This window comes from Mastomys coucha, unplaced genomic scaffold (assembly GCF_008632895.1).
Source record: "Mastomys coucha isolate ucsf_1 unplaced genomic scaffold, UCSF_Mcou_1 pScaffold12, whole genome shotgun sequence".
In the NCBI taxonomy this organism is placed as follows: domain Eukaryota; kingdom Metazoa; phylum Chordata; class Mammalia; order Rodentia; family Muridae; genus Mastomys; species Mastomys coucha.
Window position 1 is genome coordinate 84050900 of NW_022196894.1, and position 8142 is coordinate 84059041.

Sequence of the window (8142 nt, forward strand, 5' to 3'; positions counted from 1 at the left end):
TCTTGTTTCATGTACTCCTCTATTCCTTCCCTCAAGCCTTATCTCTTCCTAAGCTCTCTGTTGCAACTATCTACAAGACTGAATTAATAAGTTCTACAGTGGCAACAAATGAATATATCTGAGATTGTAATCATTTTAATGATCCCAGTAGAAATATTGGAAAGCCATTCTTCAGCATCTGTCACTTATCAATCACTTCTGCCCTGTTGCTCAAATTCTACTAAAGGCTTTGAAGCTACATGCACACTATTATATTACAGCACTATTGGAGATATTGAAATATATTAAAGTTTTAATTTGACATTGCTTACTGTCCCTGATGTCAAACGAATTTTAAGTAGAAATGTATTAATTTACTTATATATAATTCTACCAAAGGTATTTCTTCAAGTCAACTTGTGTCAGCTAGTATATGGTTTCATTAATTTATATGTTTCATAACAATTATATATTGGAAAGAAGATCTGATTATTAAATTTTTACATAGAAAAATAATACAACCCATGGATTGTACACAAAATATTCACTTTATATAAATTTGGGGTTTTATAATGTTGAGAACTGTAAAAATAAGAGTATTGTTAACTAAAATTGAACATAAAGAAAATTAATAATCTGTTATTCTAAACTTCATTAGTTGCATGTTATGCAATGATACTTTAATTGGTTATATAAACATTTTCATAAGAAGTTATTACAATCAGATATTTTTGTCAGAAATGCTTGTTTCTAGTTTTTTTCTATCCTTTTAAAAATAAATATATTATTTATCCTATAAAGATTCTAGGACAATTCTGCTCTCTTCCATAATCAAGCCTGAAAAGTAATTATTATAAAAGCCTTATTAAGAGGATCAAATATTATCTACACTTTTCAAAATTCTCTAGAAAGTGCAGTAATGTACACTAGGGTAAGGCTGAGAAAGTAAGCTGTTACTTAAAATGTATGAATAAAAAGAAAATGTGGAAGTGGCCGAGCAGCTGGGATGGGGTCCTTCCTGCCTACATCTGCACCCAGGAGGTAGGGCTGTTCTGCAGCCCTCTGTGCACCTTTCCTGCCAAGGGAGAACTTCTCTCCAGGAAGTGCTATGATCCAGAACTCAGACCCACTGGAAGAAGAAGCTCCAGCCAGAGACAGCAAGAACATCTAATGTCAGAGATTACCAGATGACAAAAGGCAAACACAAGAATCTTACGAACAGAAACCAAGACTACTTGGCATCATCAGAACCTAGTACTTCCACCACAGCAAGTCCTGAATTCCCCAACACACAAGAAAAACAAGATTTGGATTTAAATTTATATCTCATGATGCTGATACAGGATTTTAAGAAGGACATAAATAACTGCCTTAAAGAAATACAGGAGAGCTGGACAGTGGTGCCACACACCTTTAATCCCAGCACTTGGGAGGCAGAGGCAGGTGAATTTCTCAGTTCGAGGCCAGCCTATTCTACAGAGTGAGTTCCAGGACAGCAAGGACTACACAGAGAAACCCTATCTCGAAAAACAAGCAAAAAAAAAAAAAAAAAAAAAAAAAAAAAAAAAAAAAAAAAAAAAAAAAAGAAAGAAAGAAAGAAAGAAAGAAAGAAAAAAGAAATACAGGAGAATACAAGGAAACAGGTACAAGCCCTTAAAGAGGAAACACAAAAATCCCTTAAAAATTTACAGGAAAACACAACCAAACAGGTGGAAGAATTGAACAAAACCACTCAGGATCTAAAAATGGAAGTAGAAATAATTTTAAAAAAATCACAAAGGGAGACAACTCTGGAGATAGGAAACCTAGGAAAGAAGTCAGGAGCCACAGAGGCAAATATCACCAACAAAATACAAGAGATAGCAGAGAGCATCTCAGGTGCAGAAGATACCATAGAAAACATTGACACAACAGTCAAAAATAGTGCAAAATGCAAAAAGATCCAGGAAACAATAAAACCAAACCTAAGGGTAATAGGTATAGAAGAGAGTGAAGACTCCCAAAGTAAAGGGTCAGTAAATATCTTCAACAAAATTATAAAAGAAAACTTCCCTAACCTAAAGAAAGAGATGCCCAGGAACATACAAGTAGCTTACAGAACTCCAAATAGACTAGACCAGAAAAGAAATTCCTCCCACCACATAATAATCAAAACACCAAATGCACAAACGAAGAAAGAATATTAAAAGCAGTAAGGGGGAAATGTCAAGTAACATATGAAGCAGACCTATCAGAATTACACCAGACTTCTCACCAGATAATATGAAAACCAGAAGATCTTTGACAGATGTCATACAGACCCTAAGAGAACACAAATGCCAGCCTAGGCTACTATTACCAGCAAAACTCTCAATTACCATAGATGAAGAAACCAAGGTATTGCATGACAAAACCAAATTTAAACAAAATCTTTCCAGAAATCCAGCCCTTCAAAGGATAAAAAATGGAAAACTTCAACACAAAGAGGGAAACTACACCCTAGAAAAACGAAGAAAGTAATCTTTCAACAAAACTAAAAAAAGATTCCCACATGATCAGAATTCCAATTATAACACAAAAATAGCAGGAAGCAACAATTGTGTTTCCTTAATATCTCTTAATATCAATGGACTCAATCCCCAATAAAAGACATACACTAACAGACTGGTTACATAGACAGGACTCAACATTTTGCAGCATACAGGAAACCCACCTCAGTGACAAAGACACATACTATCTCAGATAAAAGTCTGGAAAACAATTTTCTAAGCTAATGGTCCCAAGAAACAAGCTGGAGTAGCCATTCTAATATCAAATAAAATTGACTTTTAACATAAAGTGATCCAAAAGATAAGGAGATATACTTCATATTCATCAAAGGTAAGATCTACCAAGATGATCTCTCAATTCTAAACATCTATGCTCCAAATGCAAGGGCATCTTCATTCATAAAAGAAACTTTACTAAAGCTCAAAGCACACATTGCAGGGCACATAATAATTGTGGGAGACTTCAATACCACACTCTCTGCAATAGACAGATCATGAAAACAGAAACTAAACAGAGATGCAGTGAAACTAACAGAAGTTATGAAACAGATGGATTTAACAGATATCTACAGAACATTTTATCCTAAAACAAAGGAATATACCTTCTTCTCAGTACCTCATGGAACTTTCTCCAAAATTGACTATTGGTCACAAAACAGGCCTCAACAGATACAAAAAGACTGAAATAATTCCATGCATCCTACCAGATTACCACCTTCTAAGACTGGTTCTCAGTAACAACATAAACAATAGAAAGCCCACATACAAATGGAAGCTAAACAACACTCTCCTCAATGATAACTTGGTCAATGAAGAAATAAAGAAATTAAAGACTTTATAGAGTTTAATGAAAATGAAGCCACAATATACCCAAAATTATGGGACACAATAAAAGCAGTCCTATCAGTAAAACTGAGAGCTCTGAGTACCTCCAAAAAGAAACTGGAGAGAGCACACCCCAGCAATTGGACAGCACATCTGAACACTCTAGAACAAAAAGAAGCAAATTCACCCAAAAGGTGTAGAAGGCAGGAAATAATCAAACTCAGGACTGAAATCAACCAAGTGTAAACAAAAAGAACTAAACAAAGAATCAATCAAAACAGGAGCTGGTTCTTTGAGAAAAATCAACAAAATAGATAAACACTTAGCCAGACTAACTAGAGGACACAGAAACAGTATCCTAATTAACAAGATCAGAAATGAAAAGGGAGAAATAACAGAAACTGAGGAAATCCAAAAAATCATCAGATCCTACTACAAAAGCCTATACTCAACTGAAACTGCCCGCAGTTTCATGAACAGGGTTCTCCTCAGTTAGGAAGAAATAAAGGACTTGAAAGAGAGGGTTTGAAATGCAAGAGAAAATGTGAAGCCAAGTTGCGTCCCAATCAAGGCTCCACTTTACTGAGAACAAACAAGGGTTTTTATAATCACAGGGGAAACTGAAAACAAGTCTCTGGATTAACTATAAAGAAAGTTCAGGTGCCAAAGTCTTCCAGGTTTAGAAGATCATCAGAGGGCTGGCATAACCAAGCAGTGCTCAGGCGATGGGTGTATTCAGGTGGTAGGCGTGGTCAGGCGGCTTCTTCAAAGACAAACAGTCTACAGAGAGCTTCTGTCTTAGCTCTCAGGTGTTAGCCCTCAAACAGAGGCTGTCAGGAGTCTGATGGATGACTGAAGTGAAGAGGGGATGTAACACTCAACAAAACTGGAAAACCTGGATGAAATGGGCAATTTTCTGGACAGATACCAGGTACCAAAGTTAAATCAAGATCAGACAAATAAACAGTCTCATATCACCTAAAAAAAAATAGAGGCAGTTACTAATCTACCAACCAAAAGAATCCCAGACCCAGATGGGGTTAATGCAGAGTTTCATCAGACCTTCTAAGAAAACCTAATACCAATACTCCTCAAACTATTCCACAAAATAGAAACAGAAGGTACTCAACCCAATTCGTTCTATGAAGCCACAATTACTTTTAATACCTAAACCACACAAAGAGCCAACAAAGAAAGAGAACTTCAGACCAATCTCCCTTTTGAATATCAATGCAAAAATACTCAATAAAATTCTTGCAAATTCTGAATCCTAGAACACATCAACATGATCATCCATCATAATGAAGGAGGCTTCATTCCAGGGATGCAAGAATGGTTCAATATATGGAAATCTATCAATGTAATCCACTATATAAACATCAAAGAAAAACCATATGATCATCTCATTAGATGCTGAGAAAGCATTTGACAAAATCCAATACCCCTTCATGATAAAAGTCTTGGAAAGATCGGCAATCCAAGGCCCATAACCAAACATAGTAAAAGCAATATACAGCAAACCAGTAGCCAATATCAAACTAAATGGAAGACACTTGAAGCAATCCCACTAAAATCAGGGACTAGACAAGGCTGCCCACTCTCTCCCTACCTATTCAATATTGTACTTGAAGTGGTAGCCACAGCAATTAGACAACAAAAGGAGATCAAAGGGATATGAATTGGAAAGGAAGAAGTCAAATTATCACTATTTGCAGATGATATGGTAGTATACTGAAGAGACCCAAAAATTCTACCAGAGAACTCTGAACCTTGATAAACATCTTCAGCAAAGTAACTGGATATAAAATTAACTCAAGCAAATCAGAGGCCTTCCTCTACACAAAGGATAAAGAGGCAGAGAAAGAAATTAGGGAAACAACACCCTTCACAATAGTCATAAATAATATAAAGTACCTTGATGTGACTATAACTAAGCAAGTAAAAGTTCTGTATGATAAGAACTTCAAATCTCTTAAAGAAAATCAAAGAAGATATCAGAAGATGGAAAGATATCCCATGCTCATGGATTGGCTGGATTAATATAGTAAAATTGGCCATCTTGCTGAAAGCCATTTACAGATTCAATTCAATCCCCATCAAAATTCTAATTCAATTCTTCACATAGTTACAAAGAATAATTTTCAAATTCATCTGGAATAACAAAAAACCTAGGATTTTTGTTATTCTCAAACTATTCTCAACAATAAAAGAACTTCTAGGGGAATCACCATGCCTGACCTCAAGCTGTTCTCCAGAACAATTGTAATAAAAACTGCATGGCATTGGTATAGTGATAGGCAGGTAGATCTATGAGATAGAATAGAGGACCCAGAAATGAACCCACACACTTATGGTCACTTGATCTTTGACAAAGGAGCTAAATAGAAAAAAGACATTCAACAAATGGTGCTGTCTCAACTGTCAGTTAGCATGCAGAAGAATGCAAATCGATCCACTCTTATCTCCCTGTACATAGCTCAAGTCCAATTGACTCAAGGACATCCACATAAATCCAGATACACCGAAACTAATAGAAAAGGAAGTAAGGAAGAGGCTCAAGTACATGTGCACAGGGAAAATTTCCTGAATAGAAGACCAATAGCTTATGTTCTAAGAACAAGAACTGACAAAAATTCATAAAATTGCAAAGCTTCTGTAAGGCAAAGGATATTGTCAATAGGACAATGAGGCAGCCAACAGATTGGGAAAAGATCTTTGCCAAGCTTACATTCAAGAGATGGCGAATATTCAATATACACAAAAAACTCAAGAAGTTAAGACTCCAGAGAATCAAATAACCCTATTAAAAGTGGGTTACAGAGCTAAACAAAGGATTCTCAAATGAGGAATATCGAGTGGCTGAGAAGCAAGTAAAGATGTGTTCAACATCCTTAGTCAGGGAAATGCAAATTAAAACAACCCTGAGATCCTACCTCAAACCAGTCAGAATGGCTAATATCAAAACTCAGGTGACAACAGATGCTTATGAGGATGTGGAGAAAGGAACACCCCTCCATTGTTGGTTGGATTGCAAACTGATATAACCATACTGGAAATCTGTTTGGCAGTTCCTTAGAAAATTAGACACAGTACTATCTAAGGACATAGCAATACCACTCCTGAGCATATACCTAAAAGATACTCTAACATGTAATAAGCACACATGCTCCACTGTGTTCATAGAAGCCTTATTTATGATAGCCAGAAGCTGGAAACAACCCAGATGTCCCTCAACAGAAGAATGGATACAGAAAATGTGGTACATTTACACAATGGTGTACTACTCAGCTATTAAAAACAATGAATTTATGAAATTCTTAGGGAAATGGATGGATCTGGAAAATATCATCCTGAATAAGGTAACCCAATCACAAAAGAACACACATGGTATGCACTCACTGATAAGTGGTTATTAGCCGAGAATCTCGGAATACCCAAAATACAATCCATGAACCATAAGAAACTCAAAGAGAAAGAATACCAAAGTGTGGATACTTTGATCCTTCTTAGAGGAGGAACTAAATACCCATGGAAGGAGTTACAGACACAAAGTCTGGAGCAGAGACTGATGGAGTGACAATCCCAGAGACTGACCCACCTGAAGATCCATCCCAAATACAGTCACCAAACCCAGACAGACACTATTGTGGATGCCAACAAGTGCTTGCTGACAGGAGACTGATATAGCTGTCTCCTGAGAGGCTCTGCCAGTGCCTAACAAATACAGAAGTGGATGCTCAGTCATCCAATGGACTGAGCACAGGGTCCCCAATGAAGGAGCTAGGTAACGGACCCAAGGAGCTGAAGGGTTTGCAGCCCTATAGGAGGAACAACAATATGAACTAACTACTACCCTCAGAGCTCCCAGGGACTAAACCATCAACCAAAGAGTACACATGGTAGGACTCATGGCTCCAGCAGCATATGTAGTAGTGTATGGCCTCGTCCATCATCAATGAGAGGAGAGGCCCTTGTTCCTGTGATGGCTCTATGCCCCAGTGTAGGGGAATGGCAGGGCCAGGAAGCAGGAGAGGCTGGGTTGGTGAGTAAGGGGAGTAGGGAGGGAATAGGGGGTTTTTCGGAGGGGAAATTAATAAAGGGGAGAACATTTGAAATGCAAATAAAATATCTAATAAAAAAGAAAAAAAGACAATTTGATATATAACATCTTTGTCTGTTCTTGAGTACTGCTCCTAATTCACGTTAAATTCTGTTAATTTCAACTTGCTTTTCTCACACTTGAATGGTAAAGCTGATTAACAATCCATAGATGTGCTGGTGCCTGTGGACATGCTTACGGGTGCATGAATATACAGATACAAGAGATGTGTGCTAAAATATATTTTTAGTTGTTACTTCAGTTCTTACTTTAGTTCTTACTTCAGATGTGAAGGTGTAAACAAATAAAAAAATTTGATTCATAGCTCACAGATCAGAATGATATTTATATTACTTGCATGATAATACTTCACTGTCTCTGCACAAATGCCTTTTTATGCTTGTGATATTAAAATGGAGAAAAAGTAAGCATATTTTGTTACCAGCCACATTAGAAAAAAATAAAAACAGAATAATTTAACAGTTGATGAAAACATTTCTGCAAACTGGCCAACACCAAAAACTAGGACTATGTCATGTACGTACTTGAACTGTTTGTTCTCTAGCTCACTTTAGGAATGAAACTGTGGCCAAATGTCTCAGAATTGGGCCCTGGAGACTCTACTTACTCTCTCTTGTCAAATAAAAATATGAAAAATGATGGACAATCTTCACATATCCTTCCAAAAATGACACAGTTTAGTTTTGTGTT